Source organism: Telopea speciosissima, chromosome 9 (genome assembly GCF_018873765.1).
Source record: "Telopea speciosissima isolate NSW1024214 ecotype Mountain lineage chromosome 9, Tspe_v1, whole genome shotgun sequence".
NCBI classification, from domain to species: domain Eukaryota; kingdom Viridiplantae; phylum Streptophyta; class Magnoliopsida; order Proteales; family Proteaceae; genus Telopea; species Telopea speciosissima.
The window spans coordinates 47,211,235-47,225,653 of NC_057924.1; positions in this window are offsets into that span (position 1 = coordinate 47,211,235).

The window sequence follows — 14,419 nt, forward strand, 5'->3', positions numbered from 1 at the left end:
CCACATGGGTTAGCTTATTTTTGCATTCTTTTTTATCATTCGTCACGGTTTATTGGTTTTCTAATTCCTCCTTGGCTGCAGCTCATTGCCTGTGCATCCCAGGCCTTTGATTTGATTGACAAATTCAACTCCACATATGCGGCACTGGTGTAAGAGGCAGAGGATCTAAAAGGCTCTATCACTGAAGCCGAGGGTGAAAGGGACACCGTGCGCTCCGAGCTCGCTATCTCTGAGACCGACAGGAAGGAGATTGAACTTGAACTCCAAAACTTGATGTCAACCAATTGGAGGACCAAGTTAAGGTGCTTTTCGAGCGGCTCAAGATAGAGGAATCTTGGGTCAAGGAGTTGGAGTCTAACTAGGGTATTGAGAAATCCAAGTTAGAAGGGGTAGCGACCAAGCTGGCGAAAGAGCACATGGTAAGGGGGGCTGCCGAGAAGCGCATAGCCCAGCTCGAGGACTCAGTGAAGGCTGCAAAGGTGGTGAATTCTTCCATAGCTACTCGAGCTATGGAGGACTACAAGGCCTCTGAAGCCTTTAATGCAGACACTACAAGTGCTGGCATGGCTCTCTACATCAAGAGTGAGGAGGAGGCATGGACATACATTCTAGCTTGGATCCCTAACTTTGACTATTCCGATTAAAGGGCTCTTTACGCTGACCAAGTCCCCGTGTGTTCACCGGTTGATGAAGGGGTTCCAGTGGCTGGCATAAAGGAAGTCGATGAGGAGCTAGAGGTCAGTGGCGAGGTGGAGGAGAGTGGCGAGGAATCAGAGGAGGAAGGTGGTGACCAAGGCAAAGAGGTCACCGAATAAAATGATTTGTAGTTTTACAGCTATTTGCCTCTTCTTCTCTCCTTTTTTTTTGTTGATTGGCACTCGCCGATCGTTGTAAACATCTTTCTAGAATGGAAAACCTTTTGATTTTTCTAATTGTTGTTTGGAAAGTTTTGCTAAATCCTTGTGTAATTGGCTCAGGTTCCTTCCGCACCCCTTACTCAGCAGCCCAACGCTAACATGATTTCTCGCGAATCTGCCATACGGATAGCGGAGTTGGAAGTGCAGTTGGACGACTGTAGGATGCGCTTTGATCCTCTACTAGCCTGTGCAAGATCCTTGGAGAAGAAGTTGAGAAAAGTGGAGGAGCGTCTTGCGGATAATGAGACTGATTTATACAAAGCTTATAACCGGGTGGAGGATCTCACCGAACAACTTGAATTTACCCAGGAAGTGAATGATATCGTCCTTGACTGGGTTGAGACAAAGAAGATAGTTGCTGTCGACCTGACTGGGTTGAGACAGAGAAGATAGTTGCTGTCGAACATGCTATGGAACAACTCGAGAGTTCTACTGCTCGACAATGGTTAGGAGTATAATCCCTGATTGATAGGAATCATGGGCGCTACTCTTATAGTTTTCTTATAGGAATAAAGTGGTATAAGGAAGGATTAACTCACGCTTACGTGGCATGTTGTACCGTTCTTGGTAGACTCTTTCTTGGAGTGGGCATGGAAGTGATCTGTTGGATTTTCATCGTTGATAGGTTACAATGCTCCGATGTTGTGGCATGATTTAATTGGATAGTTATATTTGGGTATATTAATGTCTTTTGATATTGACAGTAACTACTACTGGTGAAAATTTTCAGAACAAATGATTCTTTTGCAACTTTAAGTTTCATATTATTTTCATTTATTTTTTAGTAATTATTAATGAAGGAACAAATGCAGTACTAAAGCCAAGGAAACAAACTAAAAGATCTAGGGTCGCATCCCTCTGCTACCGAGCTGCTCGTACTGCCCTGTAAGCCCCAGACATAGCAAGGTGGCAAAAAGACCGCCTTACCCCTACCCAAGTGCCTTGCCCCAACGAGGGTAAGGCGGTTTTTTTTGCCTTGCTGTGTGTGGGGTGCACGGAAGTAGGGGCAGCTCGAAAGTAGAGGATCCAGATCCAAAGATCTAACTCCATCTAAAAAGTTTACAACACCCGAGAAGAAAACTAAGAGAATTGCTTACAAGGGTACGTGTATCATTCCCAAGTCGCATCCTAGGATGCATAGCCACCTTTTTACCAAGTAATCAGCCATCTCTGTAGTTATTCTCATATTCCATTCGTATAAATAGTTCATGGAAGACAAAATGGCATATGTTAGCTGTAATTGACTTGTACAAACTTCTAACAAGTTTTTCCATCAAGAGTTTGTTCAACAACAGGTTTTTTGTTGAATACACGTACCCCTTATAATGCATCTAATATTTTCAAATTATAGGGTTGATTAGAAGAAAGGGTAGTTTGGTTAATTAAATTTTCTTTTAGCATTTAAGGCCTAAAGTTAACAGTTTGGACTTAAATGGCTTTAGGGGGTAAAGTAGGGCTAGTACGTGGAATTTTCAAGGGGTGCATGTGGACTTGTCAAAACCTTAGGGGGGCATGAGGAATATTGGGTGCATTATACGGGGGTACGTGTACTTAACCCATTTTAAAATGATTCTACCCAAGGGAGAATCTGCCACTGTCGAGTGTTGTTGTGATGGAGAACACTATGCAGTTGGTTAAGAGCATTGTAGATAAGGGAAGAGTACTGCTCTCCAGCTTAGATAATCTTGTAATAACTCCTTTCAATGCTTGAAATAGATTATTAGCATACATCTTCTTGGCTCAATCAATCCATATACCTATATTGCCTTTTGCAGTAATGTCTCCCATCTCTCCCTTAGTGTGGAGAAGCCAAAATTATTTGTGGGCAACAAGATCAGTGGGATTTACCTCTTGAACCCATTTGTTCTTTGGTCGAATAAAACTGAAGAAAACGCCAATTGAGACGAAGGGGCTTGCAGTAGGCGATTGCGCTAGAGGGGAAGCTGCAATGGCAGATTAGTGGGACGAGGAAAGGGGCAACAGGGAATCATGGCTATGGGGTTGCAGTCACAAGGGCGCCGCTGACAGCAGCTTCAAGTTTGCTTTGGAATTAATAAATCGAATCAAGAATCAAGATTAATTGTGTTGTGTTATTATTATGGGATTTGGATGAAGAAGAGGAAGAAGAAGAAGAAGAAGAAGAAGCAGAGGAAGAAGAAGAAGCGGAAGTTACTTGTTGATCAAGGGGTGGTCATCGCGGTGCAGGAGGTGGTCGTCGCCGGAGAAGATATGGATCCAGTGTTAGTTTAATACTAGAGAATAGGAAGGGTAAAATTGACTTTTCAAATCAATAAGAAATATAGAAGGGCAAAACTGAGCTTTTCAATTTAAAACTAAGAGAGTTAGCACTCAGGGGTATGGACATAATTAATTAATTTACAGAGGTGGTAAACGTAATAAACTCAAACTACGGGATGGTAAACGTAAGGGAATGAATTAATATCATAATCAATATATACATATTTTGGTTAAAAACTATTTTTTCAATTTTATTGTGTAAAAATAATATTAAAAGTATCCTTAATTTTAAAAGTGAATTTTGGGGAAAAGTAAAATGTTATCTTTAGAATTAGTTTTGGACATGTGGCGACCATCAGGAGAGGTATTTGAGGAATTGGAGGGGTGTCAGAATTGGAGGTGATAAAAATCCGCTTATCTTGGACCTAATCAGACCTGGGCTGAGTCCTAGGATCCTAAGTTAGGCCTTGGTTTTCAAAATTCTGGTCCAGCCCAGCCCAGCTCAGTTACACCCTAGTAATAATTTAGTGGGAAAAAATGATTGTTATTAATTATTATATTTCTACTTGTTGCTATTGTAATTGTAACCTCCATTACCATTATATGGTAATTGTTGGATAAGAACATATTCTCGAATTGGGCAACTAGTTAACAATGGGTGGGTGGCTATTGGGCCACTTGGATAGGTGATTAGGACTTGATGATCGTCACACGATCCACTCATTTTATTTGTTGATGTTCTTCAGATTCTTTGATACATCAAAGGCACTCTCCTCTATGGCTTACTATACTCCTTCGACTCCTTTTTTGAGTTGAGGGCCTATTGTGATGCCAAGTAGGCAACTGATGCTATTGATCAATGTTTTACAATAAGTTATTGCTTCTACCTTGACAATTCTCTTATTTATTGGCGTAGTAAGAAATAAAGTCATATTGCTCGCTCTAGCGCCGGAGCCATGTATCATGCTCTTGCTCATGCAACATCTGAACTTATTTGGCTTCACTGGCTTCTTCAGGATAAGGGTGTCTCTTTCTCAACTCCGATCCCTATATATTATGACAACTAGAATGTTCTTTAAATTGTTCACAATGATGTATTTTATGAACGCACCAAGTAAATTGAAATAGATTGTCATTTTATTCGTCATCTCTACCTCACGGTACTCTCACTTTTCTTTCATCCCATTAGTGCATCAACTTATAGATCTATTTACCAAAACACATCCTTCCAGCTGCTTTCATTTATTAGTGTCCAAACTCAATTTGATTTTCTCTGATGTTAATGTATAATATTTTGTGTTACTCTTTTTTCTTGTTAGATCTTGTTAAATATAAATTAACAAAATCTGTTATCTCCTTCTCTATGGTGGAATTTGATACCGGTTCTATCAATCTTCACAGGGACATCCACTGTTAACCAATTCTTTCTAGAAGCAACAAATCGCTCATCCATGTGAGTAGGAAGGATTCATGTTCTTAGAGTTCATTAAGATGTTTTTTGTTTTTTGTTTTTTGGGTAAAATGTATAATAAGAATATATTTCTAAGCAAACAAGAGAAACCACTCGCCAAGTAGGGAAAAAAAGGGAGTTTACATTTACAAAGATTCTTCATTATAGCAAGGTTGTTGATTGTAATATTTTGGCGGCAATATGTAAATATATAGTACTAAGCAAACTACAAGTATACAAGTTGACTTCGTTGCTATTTCTTGGTGCAATTCTCTTTTCTTCTTGTAAGGGTTAATCGTGATTATTGATCATAATCTAATGGGACTTTAACATTCTCGTTGTTGAAAATATGTGTCCATCAAACCCGAATTTGTTTGAATAAATAATTACATGCCCTATAGGTCATTATGATGTATTGTTTAGTGTAGGGTCCTACGTGCAAATTAAAGGAGTTTAATTGTGCACGACATTTATTGGGAAATAAGTATAGGTTAATTTTCTCTTTAATTGTGACAATGAGATATACTTTAATTACATTAAATTGTCGGCCATAATCAGAAGAGATGAAATATCCCTTTTAGATTCTTTCTCTTCCCAATTTAGAAGCAAGATTTTTTGCGCAATTCTTCAGAATTCTATCAATCACCAAAGTAAGAGGTTCAATTTAGAAGACTGAACATCGTGCAGCGCAAAGAGGCAAGTACAGTTTAGGAAACTGACTGTTGCACATCACTAGAGCCCTAATAGGGCTTCACTCTTTAAGAGAAAGAGAGGGAGGAGGCTGGACCGAATTTTCCAGCCTCCTCTCTCTCTCTCTCTCTCTTGAGTGGTGAGTGGTGTAAGGGTTTTGGGATTTGGAATCCTAACTTTGGTGAAAGTTTTGATCATGATAGTGCACTAGATTGAAGAGTCAAGGTGTAGCACACTTCAATCCCCTTCGTTGTTTAGGTGAGGAAGAACTACTATTTGGAGGAGGAACTTCACTTGCGGTTCTAAGGTAACATAATATTTCCCATATAATTCGTTAAGGTATTCTCAAATTTGAATGCAAAGGTGCAATACCGGACCGGATCCGAATCCGTTGCGTAATCGGGTCCAATTCCTTCACTTGTAGATTTTTTTATTAAGGGTTGTTGTACAAGAGATTATTGAGCAAGAAAGTTTAGAAGACATCTTCATCAGTTGTTGGGTCTTTGGCTTCAAGTTTATTTCTATGTTATTCATCATGGTTTTAGGGAAGTGAAAGGTGTGGTAAGTGGTCAGATTGGCATTTCTTGCGATTTTTAGCAAAGCTTTGTCTTCAGCTATTTTGAAAATTTAATGACAACTACTGCAAGGTGTTGGCGTTCCAAGCTAGAGCAATAATCCCACATTGGATATGAATAACTCGGTGTGAAGACTTATAAGGGTTTGGGTACCCTCTCCTTAAAGGCTCGTTTTTAAGGATGAGGTCTACCCAAATCCCTAACAAATGGTATCAAAGCTTGGGCACCTCTGCCTCCCGTGGAAGGGAGATTATTGGAGTTCTACGCGAGAGCAATAATTCCACATTGGTTATGAATAACCTGTTGAGGAGGCTTATAAGGACTTGAGCACCCTCCTCTTAAAAGGCTGGCTTTAAAGGATGAGTTCTACCCAAGTCCCTGGCATAAGGAAGTTTGTTTTGGATGACAACGAATCAATTGTGTCGAGTAAAATAAACATGAAATTTGGTCAAGAATCAAGTAGACTCAGAGTCGGTCCGAGTTTTCACTGACTTTCTGTTTTTATTCGAGTCATGTGAAATTCACCAAGTCTTTTTTTGTTTTTTTCTTATTGATCATATACTATTCATAACATAAGTTTGATTTACAACTAAACAAAACCCTACAATCTTTGTTCCTTTTCTTCAATATAAACCTCCTTCTTTTTCCTTTTCACTTGTGAAGCAACCATAGCAGGGAAATAGAAGAAGGAAAATATTAATAAAATAAATATATATATATATATATATATATATAAAAAACATGACTCGCCCGAGTCACCAAGTTTTGAAAAGGATTTTCCAACCATAGAATATTCTTGAAAATTTATCATTTATTAGTGGTTTTTAGAAACAAATGGATCTTAAACGAATCACGTAAAAAAGTTTGAATGCACCATAATCAGGCCAGACTTGAGAATCGATTTCATTACATGCTAGCTCAACTATTTGAAAGTATCAAGGAATTAATGGCATCTCCATCAAAACAACAATTGCAGAAACTATTTATTTAGCAGAGAGAGAGAGAGAGAGAGAGATTTCCCAAAACAAAAACACAAACAAAAAATTAACTATGTTTCAAAGATATATATGAGTTACAAACTGAATGATTTTAGTGCATCTCCATTATTCTTAAGAAGTAAAAAAGGTCTGGCCACACTAAACCCTATCTCTTAATCTCTGTAATACTTGAGATAAAAGAAAGAAAAGGGAGACCCATTACTGTGCATCTTCTTCAATATCATCCAGTACTATTTCCTCCTCGGCGATGGTCTCCAACCTCGGCGAATTAGAGGATTTCTGTGGAGAGATGAAAAGAGCGGGTGCGACCTCCATCCATGTCAGCCATAACCTTGACTCTACTACCATTTCTATGAGATGAAAGGTTGCTTCACTCATGAGAATTGGTTCTTTCCCCTGTCTCCTCTAAGGAGAGAATGGGAATTGAGAGAGATGGTGGGGTTTGCTGCTAAAGCTTGGAAGGAAGGTCTCAGATTTCAGATTTCTTGGATTGATAGAAAGGATATGAGCTTTGTTCTTTTATAGAGAAGAGAAGGAAAGAGTGTTTAAGGAAGTAAGAAAAATATCTCAAGAAAAATATCTCAAGCCTCAACTCTCAAGGTTGTTGGGGACTCAACATGCTCAACAGCCGAGACCAATTCACTGTATCAGAAAAATACACGTGGCAACATGGAAAATGGCTCTTCTTAACTGATTGGACTAAGGAAGTCAATAATTCGATTAGTGGACCCAGAACTGTTTGGCCCAAATTAGTGGTAAGGATTTCCTTTTCAAGGAAAGAGCTGACATTATAAAGGACAGTAGGCCAGTTCGGAGTCGGGTTGTGGCAGGTCGGATTCGGCATTTGTGTACCTAGATCCATATTCAAAAATCACTTTCTTTCTTATAATGTACATCGAATTCTAGTTATTATAAGGGCGTATCCACTATATGAGGCTCTCGGCACCATTGTTTGAGGAATCAGTATTAGATTGGCTGGATCAGTCAATTCATATTGATATCGGTGGAGAGTGGAGATTGATATTGATTCCTTACCATTCCTATATTAGTGGATCGATACGGACCAAGGGTAAATTTGTAAAAAAATCTATTTTTTTTTTTGAAGAAAGCAACGATAAATGTATCTGATCTAAACCGATACAGATCGATCCAAATTGATATCAATCTCGGCAGATATTGGACAAGGGTCTAAGGAGGTTTATATGAATGCAGCCTTACCCTCACCTTACAAAAAGGTTGTTTCTTTACTCGAACCCACAATCACTAGGTCGTAATGGAAAAATCATAACCCTCCGCCTCTTTTTATTAGAGCCATATATTTTTGATAATATTAATAAAGTTGAGAAATTTTCTTGAAATTTTTTCTTCCAAGGCTTAAATGAATCTGGTAAAATAAGTTTGAGCCCACCATAATCAGGCAAGACTTGAGAGTTGAGTTTATTTTTAGCCCTAGTCCAAAGTTTAGGCTCAACTAAAATCCATCCTCATACATTATTCTATTTAGATATAACAATTAGAATAAAATTCTAAGTGTAAGCATAAGAGGGGACATTCTAACAAATGACCTTTGTATATATGTGGTAAGCATCAAGATGTGGTGTCTAAACCTTGCAAGCTTATTTTGTTCTCGGTGAAGAAGCACAATCATGATTTTTTTATTCATAAATAAATAAATATACTATATATAAAATAGTTAACAAAATTTATCAAAGGAAATAAAATACCCAAGAAATTGTGACATCCTAAAGCACAATTATTAGACCAGATTAGGGATCAAAACTATGGATGTGCTCAGTTTGCTGATTTGGTCTGACTTGATTCAACATTTTTTATACAGTAAATAAATAAAAAAGGGTAAGAGTTTTCTGTTGGGGAGTGTGACCCCTGCCCATGCATGGGAGCCAATGGGAAAACGTGCGACAGCATCAACAAGGTGGTCATTACCACCTTTCATGGGAGCGGGTGATCATTTCACCCCCATGTGTCTAGGTGCAAGGGTTACACTATTCCCCCAATAGATAACATTTCTCCAATAAAAAAATAAAAGCAGCAAAAAACTGGTTGGTTCACTAGTTCAGAGCTGATCAATCAGATGTGATTTGTATGATTAACCCAAATGAATTTGAGTTCAATCAAACAAATATTAGATGTTGTATTAAAAGTTGATGTTTCGTATCAATCAAATCAAAATTATTCTAAATATTTTACAGTGTGAGAATGATGATCTCATGGTGACAGCAAAATTTTCCCAATGCCACTGATTACTGTTGAAATTGTTAGGTATATTCTATAAGCCTATTATATGTTCTAATATAAGTCTACTAGAATAAGGAATCAGGCTGTGGTGGGTCCCATTGGATAAAACTTATCTAACCTAAAACCCTAGTCTTTCCTATAAATACTAGCTGGAGGCAGCAACCTGTTTATTCCAAACTTGATATGCAGGGTGTATTGCTTTAAGCAACCTTGTGCTTAAACCCTAAATCCTAACAGAAATTCAGCGATTATAATGTTGGAGTTCCACGCGAAAGGCAAAAAAAAGTCTCACATCGGATATGAATAGAGAATGGTGGGGAGGGGGGTTTATAGGTACTTGGGTACCCTCTCCTTAATTGCTAGCTTTTGAGGATGAAATATACCCAAGTCTCTAACAAGTGGTATCTGAGCCAGACTTGGGGCAAAACCAAGGCATAGGAATCTGGTGTTATCTCGATAAACCTCACATTATTGAGGTCAACGCGGAGTCACAAAAAATTGTTTGAAGATGAGTTCTACCCAAGTCCCTAACATATAAGGGTTGTCAATCTGTCACCATGTTGTGAAGCATGCTTGGTGATCCACATGCTCTCTCTCTCTCTCTCTCTCAAACATAATTTATTTAGAACTTTTGAATTGCAAGGCTTCTCCACATCCTCTCTCTCTCTCTCAAACATATTTTATTTAGAATTTTTTAATTGCAAGACTTCTAAATTATGAACGCTACTTAGTGATACGGTAATGGGGGAGTGTGGCCCTTGCGTGCGTGTGGGGACCAATGAAAGTGCACATGAAAGCATCATGGGATGTGGATTTTCGCATGACGGTCATTTCACCCACCACTATGTACGACGTGGGTGGTACACTACCCCATAGAGAACTTTTCTCCTAAAGTTAAATAAAGTTTTTTATGTGTATTTTAAAGTCAACTTCTAATATAAATAAGGGAAAAAGATTGATAACTATAGATTAGATGGAAACAAAAGCTTCTCACTTGGTTAGAGGGTAATCTAACTTTATGTTAAAGTTGGATTGGAATTTAGATGATTAGCCTTCCCACTTGGTCTAAATAGGTGGGATATAGAGGCAATTTTGGTTGAAAAGATATTTTCGTCAAATTCTGACCATGGTTTTAGTAATCGGTATTGGCATCACTATCGTCTTTGTCGATACCAATTCGTATTTAGTTCGAATCAATCAAGCTTATCCCTGTTTTCTTCAAAAAATTATATATATTTTTACATTTTTATCCTTGTCCATACCAATCCACCGATATGGGATCAGCCAGAAATTCGTATCGATCTCCACTGATATTGATACGAATCATCTAATCCTTTATCGATTCCTCAAACCATGAGTCCGACATGAAAATTTTTGTGTATGTTTTACTATACATCTTTTTATCCTTCTTCCATGAAGAAAACGCTTGTCTTTCTTTCATGAAAAGACACCTTATATAGCCTTCAGTAAGGAGAAAAAAACATTAATCTTATAATATTTAACCTTTTACTTACCATCTATACTAACCATAAATTGATTTTTTCTATCCAATGAAGCTGAAATATTGTCTACATCTAGAGTTTCGATTTCAAGATCACATGCATGGGAGAATATCCCTGATGTAATATGGAAGCGAATCTGGGCAATGGACACCTTCCAAAAATAAAAAATTTCATATGGTATTCCTGTGCTATGGGATTGGTCACTGGTGAAGTTTTATTTATTAGAAAGATGCCAATAGATCACTCTTGTCGACGATGTGGTGTTGAGAAAGAAAGTGCAGATCATATTCTATTGGGCTGCAGCTTTGCAAAATTAGTATGGTTTGGAAGCAGCCTCTCTTATTCGCCTCCTTCTGATAGGGAACCTTTAATTGTCGACTGGCTAAAGGGATGGGATGCTCTATTCTGTTCTGATAAGAAGCTTGCCCGTCAATCTCTTTCAAGAGCTTCCTTTATTTGTTGGTACCTATGACGTGCAAGGAATGACTTGGTATTTAACGTCAAAATGTGGTCGTCGTTAGAAGTTATCTTTGTAGCAGAAAAGACCTTCAATGAATTCTCTATATGTGGTTCTACTACTGTGAATCGTGTTTCAGCTTCAACACCTATGCCTAATGTTTTGTGTGACAATTGGAAGACACCTCCTTTCAGTGTTATGAAAGCTAATTGTGGTGCTTCTATTCCACTGGGCCAGGCGAAGGGAGGATTGGCTTTTGTTTTTAGAGACTATGAGGGACGCCTTGCGCAAGCTATCTCAATGCCACATCATTTTGCTTCTCCAATCCAAGGGGAATGTCTTGCAATTATAAGTGTAATCTATCAGACATTGGAATTCGGCTTCACTCGCCGAAGTCGAAACGGATAACAAGGAGGTCATTGAACTGATCAATGATCCCTCAAAACTCCCACCATTGGAGGTTATAGTTGTACTACAGGTTATTAGATCTCTTCTATCACTCATTCAATCCATTTCTTTTTTGTGTATTCCAAGGGCTACGAATTATGTAACAGATGCCCTGGTTAGGAAGGCGTTGTCCATCATTTGTAGGACAGAATAGCCACATTCCATTCCTTGGCTCTCAAGACTTTGTATGTTTGAAGCTTTAGATCGTACACATGGTTATCATATTCAGTAAATTCCCTCTTAACTTAAAAAATTTAATTTTTTCTGATACACTTCGTGATAAGTGACAACTTTTAAAGGTCTGAGTCTTTCTATTGAGGCCTTCGATCGGTGTTGATCAAAGAGTATAGCGTAGTAGTTGATGGGTTATTTCGATCATTTGTAAATAGGGGACAAACATTAATGGCCACTGATGCACCTACAATTTCACTACATGGTGAAGTAATGCTTTTCCCAATTTTAAAATTCAATGAAACAAAGAAATATTAAGAAAAATCATCTCATTTTCCTTTCTCCATCGTGCCACCCCCAAAAGCTCTTCCTTTGTTTTTCTTTTTTCCTTTTTTTTTATTTTTATTTCACTTTCCCCTTGTGGTGTATTAGTGTATTACTCTTAAATTCCCCTATTTACTTTTCTTTAATAAAAAAATATATCTAACAAATACTATATATATATTCTAGTCAAAATGGATATGTTATGTTTTTTTTTATGGAAAAGAAACAAAATATATTACTTCGGAACTGAATAATAAACAGTGTTTGTAGACTGAGCATATCTAGCTAGGTTGGTAGCTAAAGCTATACAAAAAGAATCTCCTTGTTTGTCAAAACATATATCATGAGATATATCAGTAATATAGCTTAAGTCCTTTATAAAGTGCCAAGGCCAAGGAGAATTGGTTGGAGATGGAATAACATCAGTGATCTATTGATTGGAACACCACACTTTTGTAATCTTCAACCCCATACTATTTGCAAAATCCAGGCCAGTACGTATACTAAACAGTTCTAGTACCATAGAAATATTAGATGTTATGTGTCTTGCAGCCAAAATGTTAAACTTGCCATCTACCAAAAAGTGATTGGGACAGATTTGTTAATTGTAGAACTTTTGTTATGCTTTTAAAATTCTACAATTAACAAATCTGTCCCAATCACTAGCTTTTATAGATTTGAACTACATTTCTATTTTTTTATTTTGTCTTTTTGGTACACAACTGCATTTCAATTAAGTTATAAGCAACTTCTACTTGTACTTATAAAATGGCATACTTTTTGTTAAGAGTTTTAGAATATTGCCCAAATAATAGGAAACATAAAGGGGTTGTAGAAAGGCTATAAGTACTTGCTAGGGGAACAAATGCTATTAATACTTATAAATTTTGAATGCTCTTTTGATTATAAAGAGGACATTCTAGCCCTCAAGGTAGGGTGTGGTGAATTATAAGTTCACGCTAGTGTGTTTCTTCTAGTTGATATTATGTTATAAAATTCTAAATTGATTATACCATAAGACACTGATTGGTAATACTTTCCCTCTCAATTCCATGATTCTGGGTGAAATGATTTTTTTTTTTTTTTTTTGGATTCTATGATTTTTTGGAGAAAAATCACTGCTTGGTAACTTTCATTGGAAATGATCTCGGGGTATATTCATAACAGAATCACTAATTGGTATACAACTTATAGAACCGTTCCGATTTTTGGGAGTTTAACTACAGAATTGTTATTAAAATCATTTGTTCAAGGTCCAAACCTTATGAATTATCAAAAATATATAGATATTTAACCATAACCCAATATTAATATAAAATATTCAATTGTCCATAACTTCTACCCAATTGTTATATGTTTCAAATTTTAATCAGTACTAAAATTACAATTATTGCAAGCATGTTGTATAAATAGTGAATCAAATAAAAAAAAAATTTGTCATATGCCCATGAAGATAGTTAGGCCATAGTAATGATAGAGGAGGGTTCGATCAACTCGAACTTCATGTTGCACTTGTCAGGTGACAATAGTTTCATTCACATTGAATTACGAATCAACTAAAGATGTGTGCATATGTTATTCCATCCAGTTTTGTTAAAGGTGTTGTTGGTTTTGTAACCCTTTTTGACCTCTATAATCATTGCAGCAAACATAAACATCTACTTCATTTTTTGTCCATTTTGTGGACTACACAACATTGGTGGAAGAACATGTCATGTATCTACAATATTTACTATGCATACAAATTAATTAATAATCTATCTTCGTATATAATATGAAAGAATATAGATAACATGATATCATTGAACAACAACCACATATTTCATTCTATTCTAATATATAAACTACTAAACCATAATAGATTAACTATATCAGTAAACAGGTCCATATCTGGTTAGGCACACATACATACACATGGGTACTTACATTTACCCCCCAAAAAATAACACATGGGTACTTACATACTTGAATTTAGCTCGTCTCCAGGGAGGCGTGCGCCCAGGGTGTTAGCAGGGGGCATCCAGTGGTTGAGCTGTGCCACACACATCTTGGCGCACACCTAAGGATGTGTGCGGCATAGCCCAATGGCTGGCAGCTCCCTGGGCATTCCGTACTCCCTGGAGACGATCCTGATCCTACATACATTAGCAAAATTAATATAGAGAAAGCTAGAGATAGAGAGAGGTAACAACCATTAAAGTAGGTAAGGCAATCCCAATTACATAGAGATCGAGAACATTCACATACAAAAGTAACACAAAGAAACTACATAATAAACTAGAGATGAGGGCCATGGGGATATAAAGAGAGCATTCTTGTGAACTTCATAGATTTTGTTACAAATAATATCATTCCATATTTCATGAAAAAACATAATTTAACCTCATATTTTAC